This window comes from Micromys minutus, assembly GCF_963924665.1.
Source record: "Micromys minutus genome assembly, chromosome: 1".
NCBI lineage: Eukaryota > Metazoa > Chordata > Mammalia > Rodentia > Muridae > Micromys > Micromys minutus.
In genome coordinates, this window is record NC_137969.1 from 72138220 (window position 1) to 72149338 (window position 11119).

Genomic DNA, 11119 nt, shown 5'->3' on the forward strand with positions numbered 1-11119 from the left:
TATATATAGCCATATGCACACATATTAAACAATTTTATGTATTATATTTCCTTATATTTATGTATTAATTTATTTAGTGTGTTGTGGGGTGCATACATATGGAAGCTACAAGACAACTTGTAGAACTTGGTTATTTCCTTCTAACCTGCAGGTTCTGGGGATTGAACTTGGGTTGTCAGGCTTGGCAGCCAGCACTTTCACCTACTGAGCCATCTCAAGGGTTCTGTTGAGACTGGATCTGTAATAGTTTATATATGGTTCACCCAGGGCCTTATTAGGAGGTGTGGCCTTGTTGGAGTAGATGTGGCCCTGTGGACATGGCTTCCTAGCTGCCCAGAAGCCGGTCTTCTAGCAGCCTTCAGATGAAAATGTAGAACTCTCAGTTTTGCCTGTATCTAGATGCTGCCATGCTCCCACCTTGATGATAAAGAATTGAACCTCTGAACCTGTAAGCCAGCCCCAATTAAATGTTGTCCTTATAAGGGTTACCTTGGTTATGGTGTCTGTTCACAGCAGTAAAGCCCTAACTAAGACAGGGTCTCCACTACGTAACATAGGTTGGTCTTGAATTCTAGAACTTTCTTCTACTTCTTCCAGTCTGTACTACTAGGCTCAACTTTACCGAACTCTTCATTAAAGTTTTTATTTTCCGACCTTTCTTTTCTAAAAAAAAGTGATGACCTGCTCCAATGGAATTCCACTGTGTCTTTCATAATCTTCCTTCACATAACTGCCAGTACATTTTTGCTCTTGGTAGGTCAGCAGGAACAAACATGTATTCATGTTTGTAATCTTACTCTTTCAACTCTACCACATTTTTTTGTGGTATGTGATCAATAAATGTGAATTCAGTTAATTAGCACATTTTATCATGTTTTCATACTTCATTACTAGCTTGCTCTATGGCTTTTAAATAATCATATCTACAGCAAAAAAAAAAAGATACTAGCTACAAAGTAGCTTTCCCTTGAGTCACTTAGAGATGTGAGTGGTCCAGCCTGAGCAATCAGCTTTCCAGACCTCACTTTAGTCTAACCTGTGCTACCTCTCTCACTACAGAGTTGATGACGTAAGAAGTGTAATGAGGAGGGAGGTTTCGGCTGCTGAACTTGGGGGCAGATTTCTGGAGCCTGCTGGGAACAGAACTTCCAAAGAACGCAAGTATGTCTGGAAGACTGTGGTGCAAGGCCACTTTTGCTGGCTACAAGCAAGGTCTCTGGAACCAAAGAGAGCACACAGCTCTTCTTAAAATTGAATGTGTTTATGCCCAAGATGAAACTGAGTTCTACTTAGGCAAGAGATGTGCTTACGTGTACAAAGCAAAAAACAGTACAGTGACTCCTGGAGGCAAACCAAACAAAACCAGAGTGATCTGGGGAAAGTAACTCGGGCCCATGAAAACAGTGGTATGGTTCGTGCCAAATTCTGAAGCAACTTTCCTGAAAAGGCCATTGGACACAGGATCTGTGTGATGCTGTACCCAACCTAGATTTAAACTAATGGAGAGTAAATAAATAAAAGTAGATTTGTGCTCTTGTAAAAAAAAAAAAAAAAAAAAAAAAAAAAAAGCAGTGTAACAAACACTTTGTTTATTAGATCTGGGTGAGACCAGTGGGTATCGGAGAGATGCAGAAAGTCAGCTCTGCCAGGGTTTAATATGGCCAGAGACAGTGATTTTCCCCTGAGTTTCCCCCCCCCCCAATGGACTGATTAACAGGCCCCAGAATCAAAGACTCCTGTGGTTTATTTTTGTCCTCTCTTTAATGATGGTTGACAAAGTTTCCTGAAGGAGCTTTGATTTGATTCAAAATGAGATAATAGAAATCTAACCATGTTCTCTATATCGCCTATAATGATCCTCAAAAGGAGGGTGTGGATAGAATTCTACTGGCTAAAGATCAGTTATCCCTAATCTGCATTTTGTAGATAAGGAAGCAAAGGATGAGAGGCACTACTTCACTCCTTGTTCTGAGCTCTCTTCTGGCAGCAGTGCAGGGATGAGGATTGTCCTGGAAAACACAGCCTGGTGCACACAAGACCTTTACTTATTTTCACCATTACTGATGTTTCTTTTGTAATCTTCGGCATTGATAACTCTTCTTACCTTTAGGATGGATAGAGCTAGAAATGGAGTAGAGGGAGAGGGAGGAAAAGAGAAAGAGGGAAAGGCAAAACTGGCTTTGGGACCAGCTTATGACCATTTTAACATTTTTCCATAAGTGTGAACTTAGGCATGGTCAGGAGAAAGAGTTGGGTCCAAAGCCAAGAGAAAAACTAGAGAATGGCCCACGTCATTAATGGGACAAGTGATGCTTCTTGTGCTTCATGAATGAGGAGAGGAGTTGAATCCGCCCTTTCCTATCTCACAAAACATGAAGCATAAAATTCAAGGAGAGAAATTTACTCACATTCTCATTCAATTTAATAAACAAAAATGAAGTGAAGTTACTCTCCAGCTGAGCAGGAAGCTCTCAAATTTCAAGTCCTTGAGTGAGAACAAATTTGGGAGGAGGGAGAAACAGGAAGGGTGTACACAGGGAGCAAATGTAAAATGTCTCTTCTATCCAATAAAGAGTAAGTTTTACAAGATTTTACTCTAGTGTTCATCACTTCCCTCCAGCACCATAGCAACGGCCCCTAATTGTTATGCATGTTTCCAGTTTAATTTGTTTTTCACAGCATTTCACAGCATGGCAGTTCTTTCTCTTAGATGATTAAAAAAATGACTCTTTCTCCCAAACTTTGACTATTTCCTGAAAAAGAATTACAGTTCATGCCTCAGTTTTCTCTTCTATTAAATGGGAGGATGCTTACTGGTACATAAGGGAAAGTTTGGGACAATCATATGTGTTGATTTTATAAATCACTAATGTACTGACCATTTTCTCTTCTTCATGCTTTTATTTTTCTCTTTTTTAAAAGATTTATTTATTTATTTTATGTATGTGAGTACACTGTTGCTGTCTTCAGATATACCAGAAGAAGGCATCAGATTCCATTACAGATGGTTGTGAACCACCATGTGGTTGCTGGGAACTGAACTCTGTACCTCTGAAAGAGAAGTCTGTGCTCTTAACCACTGAGCCATCTCTCCAGCCCTTATTTTTCTCTTTATCTCAGCTAGTTCTAGACCGTACGTGGCAATCCTTCTATTAGGTACCACTAATAGGTCTGCATGAGACCCTACAGTATCATTGGGCTTGAAGCAGGAGTACTCCTCCAGAAGTGATTTAACTTATTATACACCTTAATGAATCGTTGATGATCTAGGGCAAGTGATGCCTCAAAGGAGACCATTGGCTTCCCTGATCAAGCCTTATGTTTGTCTGCAGATGAAACTTGAGCCCCTTAGTTTGCTTGATGATGTGATAATGAGAGAATCACTTGAGACCCAAGAAGCAAATTCTATCTTCTTTAATCTGTCACCACTGCCCTTACTGTAAATGAAACAAGAATGACAAAGGCAAACATGGAAAGAGCGTCTGCAATGGTGGCTGTTGCCTTTTCTATGCTCTGACCATCTTTGTCAATGTTGTTGCAAATGTTTTTGCTGCATGTATATGAGGTAATGGGGATTCTGGAAAACTGACAACTATAATCGAATCATTCTGAACTGAAGATTCAACAGAACTGAAGTTCAGTGTGGAGTAGAGAGCACCTACAGTAGCCAGATACAGGGCAAAGTTCAGGATTTGGCCTTTTCCTGCTTACCTCGTCACTGTTGAATGCTCTTGGCAGGAAGGGCATGGAAAAAGCTGAAAATGTTGTTAGTGTTAGATTAGTGCCAGTTTCAGCTAAGCTCTGTTGAGTCAATAGTACCAGAGAACTGGTTGCGACAGTAAGAATAAATAACTTTCAAAGGTCTCTGAGCATTTGAATTTATGATCTATAAAATTCTACCCATAGAAGGGAAAACTCTGTCTACGTTAAAATTACAGACAAAGTTTGCCCAGGGCTTACTCATTAACAAGGGAGTTTTCCATAAATGCGTGGTTTAGATGTTTGTAGTAGACTTGAGTATTTCAGATGTTTTAGACCCTAACGGAATACAAGGAGCTTCTCAGAGGGCTGAATAGATATGACCCTGATTTACAAAGTTTAGGCTCTATGAGAGAAGCACCAGAAGTTGTTAGCGATGTACTTTAGATTTATTTTCCTCAGTTACACTTATATAAGATGTGGTCTAATGCAAGGCATGCCATCTTGGGCAATGGCAAGGCTAAATCAGTACTGCCTCTGCTATCCTGGAGACTCCAGAGGGAAGCAGGGACCCAGTGCTGTCCATTACCTCCTTTGGTGCTCCACATACCTGGAGGTGCTGCCCCAGTTGGTCCAGATCTCCAGGACCATGTGTACATGTGTTTCGGCAATCCTGAATTGAGACCAGTGCAAAAAACCAAAAAATGAAGGCGTCCATTCTGCTAGGCATACCTTCCTTCAGAGGGAGTGGCAGCAACTGATAGTCAAAAGAATGGAATTAGACTATTGGACCTGTGCTAAGTACAGGGCTCTGGTTTGCCTCGGTGACACAAAGGCACTCATAAGAACTTGTAAGAAGTTCTTAGATAAGTTTAGGCCATTGCAAGAACTTGGTGAGATAAAAAGATGTGTGTATCCACCTTATCAAAAGGCCCTGGATGAAGACCGCTTGCTGGATCACTGCATTATCCACCACAGATCAGAAAGGAAGTTCATGTTCTATCAGCTTTGCAATTTAATACCTAATGAAAGTCTAAGTGCCTTCAATGGCATTTAATTGGGCATTTGCAAGCTAGCCATACATTGCTTTTTATTTCATAGATCTTGATATAATTAAGGATGTGCTCAGATGTGTTAGAGTATTTGATGACTCACTTTCTGAATATGTGAATCACTCAAACATCACATAATTTTATGACTAGGAACAGGACCATTTGCTTTTACTACTTAAGATGCTGTTTGAAGAACTAATGGGAAATTGTCAAAAGTTGACGGAGAAAATTGTACTACAGTCTTACAAATTACAAGAACTGCTTTCATTTTGATCGTTTAGACCCACTTTTACATTCTTGAGGTTCTCATGACATGTAGTCACACACAGCAGTCTTCATCCGTCATTAGCAGATGGAAGAGGCACAGGCTGAGTGTGTGGCAGATGAGCTCCATGTGCACACTGGTGATGCTTTGTATAATGCTACATGTTCATGACTATCACCATGGTTAGGCAAAATAATCCAAATATACCCCTCCCACAGAGCAAAAATTTTAAAATCACTTCTTGTAAATGAGCCATTGCAGTGAATATAATTGGCACCTAGTTATGTCTGACTGCGATTGTACTGGTGGCCAACAAAATTAAGGAACAGATTCCCAATTTTCAAAACCCCTAGCTCAAAGGAACAACACATTTTGGTTTCTTTGGGGGATTCAAAACTGGTCCTTGATACTTCACGGCACAGTAAGGTGCATTCACATATATCCACCATGAAAACAAAATGACAAATCTAGAATAGACTTAGCTTTATGCCTTTTGAGACTCAAGTGCCCCTCGCCTGTACTCAGTCCTCACTCATAGTTTTGTACTTTCCTTCACAGTTTTTAGTTGTATGTTTCAAGATGCAAGGCTTGGTCCTTTTGCTTGTTTCTGTCTTCATTTATTCCAAAGGAGTTTCATACAATCTCATGTCTACCAGAGTCCTCTCTATGTTGATGGCTTCTGCTCTAGCTCTAGCTTAAATCTCATTCTGTACCTTTTGATTGGTACTCACTTTATTTTTCAGAAACCACCATCTCCTGCTGTGTAAGTATGTCCTCTTCAGGATGGTGTGAAACAGTATCCTACAATAAGTAGCTTCTGCATATAGACTTGCTTTCACTTAGCATACTTTCCCTGAGAGATAGGGTACTATACATATCAACGAATATTCATTTCTATGCTGGGCTTCTACCATTCTCTATTTGAATGTACATTTATTGAAAGATATTGGAGTTATTTCCAACCTTTGGATATTATAAATAAACCCTCAAAGGATATTAATATAGATTTTTTCATACACATGTGCTTTCATTTTTCTGGAATAGATATCCAGGAATGTGGTTGCTTAGTCATGCATTAAGATTATATTTAGTTTTCTGAGGAACTTCTTCTAATCAATTCTTAGAGTAGCTGGCTTCGCCACTTTACTTCCCCATCTGCCCTGTGTGAGACACCCTGCTTATGAACTTCTCTACCAATGGTTGCCATCACCATGGTGAGTCTTCTCAGTGTGTGTGATGGATGGGACCTCATTGCTTCCTTAATGGAGGATGATGGCAAACACCTTTCCATGTCTCTATCTACTACACACACATGCTTTCATCAATGCTTTTCCATTTCTCCATCCACTGTCCAGTTGCCGTTTTCTTTGTTTTACTAAGGTCCTTAAATGTTCTATGTGAGTCTTTTCAGATTTGAAAATTTATTCTCTGCAGTTGGTCTTTCTTTGTCTCCACAGAGGGAACGTCTTGCTAGATTGTCCAAGTGCCTTTGTGCCTGCTGATGCTGAGACTATAAACATCTTCAAACCTGCTGTCTTTATAAACTTTACAGAGTGCTTTTCAGAGAAAAATTAAAAATCCATTTGACTGTGATGGCTCCAATGTCTCAGCTGATTTAGTTAGAATGATCTTTATTTTCCCCCATAATTATCATCTTGCACATCATAAATACTCTGAGAAACACATACTTAGAATGTTGTTCTGGGGCTGGAGAGATACCTCAGTGGTTAAGAGCACTGACTGCTCTTCTAGAGGTACTGAGTTCAAATCCCAGCAACCACATGGGGGCTCACAACCATCTGTAATAGGATCCAATGCTCTTTTCTGGTGTGTCTGAAGACTGCTACAGTGTACTCATGTACATTAAATAAACAAATGAATCTTTAAAAGAGTGTTTTTCTGGCCACTTTCTGACTTTATTTCACACCATCCAGACACACCTGTCTCTGTCTAATAAACCTGATTTTCTTCTGTGGGTTTTTTTTTAAATAGAGACAAGGAACCAATCTGAAAATCAAATTTAAGACAATTTATAACAAATTGAATGGTATAAGAATACACTATACTCCTGAAGGGAAAGTTTTCTAAGAGTTTTCTGGAGAAAAAACTTAAAACAAATGAGTTCAAGACAGGGACTTTTCATGTATATGGAAGCTGTTTAGAAAAGTTATTTTGATTTTAACAGAGAAACACCGGACAGACATGAGTCAGAATTCTAGATTTACCAATAAGTGTTTCTTTGGCTTTGGATGATCTTCCTTACCTGTAAAGTTATGGGGGCTACAGCAAATTTAATAATCTATAATTCTAAGTCACCCAGTTGCAGACAGAGGTCTTACCAGGCAAGAAAAGTGTTACACGATCCTGGTTGGGAGCATGCAGAGAGGATAATCTGAGTTTCTCAACCTCTCTGGGGGAAGCTCTTCACCTGCACTTTTGGTAACACAATAATAATAAAGACCCCCAAGATACTTTCTGTTCTTGTTCAAGTGATCCTCTAGGTCTCTGTGTTTTCCACATTAGAGAGCTCTGAAATTTGGTCTGACTTTTTAGTTCTAATCTCAACCCATACTGAAAATATGTGATCAGCAGTAAGTTAGAATAGCACCATTTTTTTCCTTAATGTAAGTCTGGAATAAGGCACAGGAGGAGGCAGGAATAAAAAGGAAGAGAGAAGCTGGTGACTAGGTTCTGCATATTAGCCAATGGCCAATACACAGATACCTAGTAAGAAAAATATCACCAGTTCTGGTTCGTAATTAATTGTAATAGCATCTTCACTCAAAGGAAACTTCACAAAGAAAAGTGTGTCTCCTAGGCAACCTAGAAATCAGCTTCAAAAACATTGTTTTTTTCCAACCTGTCATCTTCAGCATAGGAAGCAAAGCAAGCCTGCACACAAATGGAAGAGAAGTGTACGCATGCTGCTGGCTGCTGCTGGAAGAGATGGGGATAGAGACAAGCTTCTCTCCCTTTAAGGAGTTGGGGAGATGGTCCAGTGGGTAAGAATGTTTGCTGTGCTGCGTACTGTGAGTTCAGATCCCACACCCTCCACATAAAAATAGCTGGCACCTGTAATTCTAACATTGTGAGGTGATGACAGGTAGATCCTGAAAGCTTCTTGTTAAGCCAGCATAGCCCAAATCATAAATTTCAGGTTCAGTAGTAATAGTTGGTTGTAGTTTGTTAGTAGTCATACAAAACAAAAAGAAGAAGAAGAAGAAGAAGAAGAAGAAGAAGAAGAAGAAGAAGAAGAAGGAGAAGGAGAAGGAGAAGGAGAAGGAGAAGGAGAAGGAGAAGGAGAAGGAGAAGGAGAAGGAGAAGGAGAAGGAGAAGGAGAAGGAGAAGGAGAAGGAGAAGGAGAAGGAGAAGGAGAAGAAGGAAAGAAAAAATTAGATTCAAGTCTCCCCTGCCCCTGTTTCTGTCCCTCTCTGCCTCTCTTCCTCTCTGTCTCTCTCCTTTCTTATCTAGTGATAGGGAGTGAAACTAGAGAGATAAAAGGTAGAGGGAAAAAGAACCCATAAAAGTAGTAAAGACCAGATACAACCCTGTCTCAAGCGAATAAGTCTTCCTTTGGCTTTCACATGAGTCCTTTCCAGTCAGTGCACACTCCTTCATATAACTCACACAAATAATCACAATGATACTTAGAAAAAAATAGTGCCTAATTGGATCTGAATATTTAACCAGGTTTGGAGCAGATCAATTCAAGACAGTGGACTGCAGAACCAGAAATCATTTTTACAGGATGATATAAAAACAGAATTTAATCAGAGGCTGCTAATACAGAACACTGTGATAAACATTCTCAGCTGAGCCGTTGGATACTCTGTTTTTTCAAGGTTAATAAAAGCAAGATTCATCAAGCAAACCTTTGATCCCTAAGTTTAATACTGTTGAAGACTTTTGGGCCCTATACAAACTTATCCAGTTATTTAGTAGTTTTATATCTGGCTCTGACTACTCACTTCTTGAGAATGGTATCCAGCCTTTGTGGGAAGGTAAAAAACAAACATGGAGGTTGATGATGGCTAATTACATTGAACAAATAGGAGAAACAAAGTGACCTTTAACCACTTTTGGCTAGAGAGGTTGTGGTGCCTAACTGGAAAAGCTTTTGTTGACAGTGATGATGTATGTGAAGCTGTTGTTGTTAATGTTAGAACTTGAGAGGATAAGACAGTAACATGAACTTCTAAACATGAGAACAGAGACACAGTCACATATGCCAGGAATGTATACAGTAAAGGTTAAGACTTCCTCCAAAGATAGTGATTGGTCTGATCAGCTACAAAGAGTGACCTCACCACAAAAACCAGGTTTGTCATTAAGAAGACACCTTCTGTGTATTCTTGCAAGATCAGATGATACAGGATGCAAGATGCAAGATCAAGCAATAGGATCCATTCAAGAATACATCTGGTCAAGCAATCAAGATCTGAGTTCTGAACCACAGTCTCAGCAAAGCAGAGTGGATTACATTGAGGTTTGATCCCATCCAAATGTGGCTAAGAGAAGTTTCATTCGGCTTTGTCTTATGCATCTGTGCTCAATTTATTTTTAAGTTTTGCTAGAATGTCCATTATCTTACTTAAAGAGTTACGGTGTATGTCATTCTTAGAATCCACATATGTGGTCCTGGTCCACTCTGATAAATGAGTATTATTCCCATCACACACATATTTGCCTCTCCATAGCAGTCAAAGGAGACTTGCATTTTTGTTACTGTAGCAGGAAAATATCTGTTTCTGTTCCACTTCATGTAGGAGCATGTTTTGCTGTTGTGAGAATATGAGTACAGTTTTCTAGTAATCTTCTGTTTTCTTTGTATCAGGCCCTCACACCTTAGCACAACTGACACCATGATGGAAGTACCATTCGTGCCTTAGAACCCAGGATGGAGGCAGCAACACCTGCCAAAACTAGAACAAAGACCTAATCTATTTATGTCCATAGATATAATAAATCCCTAAATGTACTAACCCTGTTTCTGCTTTGGGCTAATTGTTCTTACTTACTAGCTGGGGGATGTGGATTTTCTGCTTAAAAGCTCATTCTAAGACAACTTCAGGACTGAACTTGGGCCTCAAACACCTAGTCCAGTCACTGATTAACTGATAAAGACGTTCTTTGGGCTTGAGCCTGGGTCCCAGCATTATTCTCCAGCGAAGAGCCCACCTTTTTTTCCAGTGTTTTCCTTGCTGTTTTCCTGACGATGGCTGCTACACTTATTTGCTTCCATTCCTGAAAACTGTCATGATTCTGATTTCAGTTTTTCATTTGTTTTGCTTTTGCTTTTTTTCTCATCTGACACTGGTGGACGATACAGGAATATGAGAGAGAAGTGAAATAAATACTCAATGTGTGCATTCTTTGACAGTTTCTTTTTGTAATTATAAAGCTTTGCTACAAATTTAGGCATTTAGTTCAAGTCAGTGGTCTATGTCTGTGATTTTTAAAGCATGAATATGGAAAGAAATACTGTAATTAATCCATAAATGAATTAATGCATATGTCTTTTGCACCTTTATGCTCTTATTTTAGCACTTTGAATTACTTGGGTTATTTTAATTTGGTTAAAAATGGCTCAAGTAGAAAATGGGTCCCATTCATATTAAGACAGTGCACAAAACTGTACATAAACATGTACAGTGAACTGTCTTTGTAACAACTAGATTTATCTTTCTGTTTCTTCATGTCTGCAAAAGGAATCTGTACTTCATATGGCTAGGCAGTCTCTTTTGTTTTCTTATAGTGTCTTCCCCATGTGCAGCCCATTTAGAGCACTAGTTTATTATTGTGATTATTTTACCTTTTAATAAATAGAGTATCTAGCATCATATATACTAAAACAATTTAGCCATCTCAGATTTGGAAAGGATTTCACTTTTTCTTTCACTGAACTCCAAATAATCACTTATTCGCTTTCCCATTCACTCAGCACACTTTTCAAAGGACCTTATTTGATTTTTTCAAATGATACGTTTTGATCATATTTTTCCCCTTTTCTCAACTCTTCCCAAATGCTCTTAACGTCTGTACCCCACCCAACTCCATAATGTCTTTCCTTTTCCTTAAGGCAAAACAAAAGCAAGTGGAAACG

General features: G+C 39.2%; 1 pseudogene across 1 annotated transcript; it reads left to right on the top strand.

The window, feature by feature from the left end:
• The first annotated feature begins 1163 nt into the window (after nucleotides 1-1163).
• On the top strand, nucleotides 1164-1489 carry LOC308430057 (large ribosomal subunit protein eL33-like; annotated as a pseudogene). The gene has a single exon. The product of its transcript is annotated as a large ribosomal subunit protein eL33-like (transcript).
• The last annotated feature ends 9630 nt before the right edge of the window (nucleotides 1490-11119 follow it).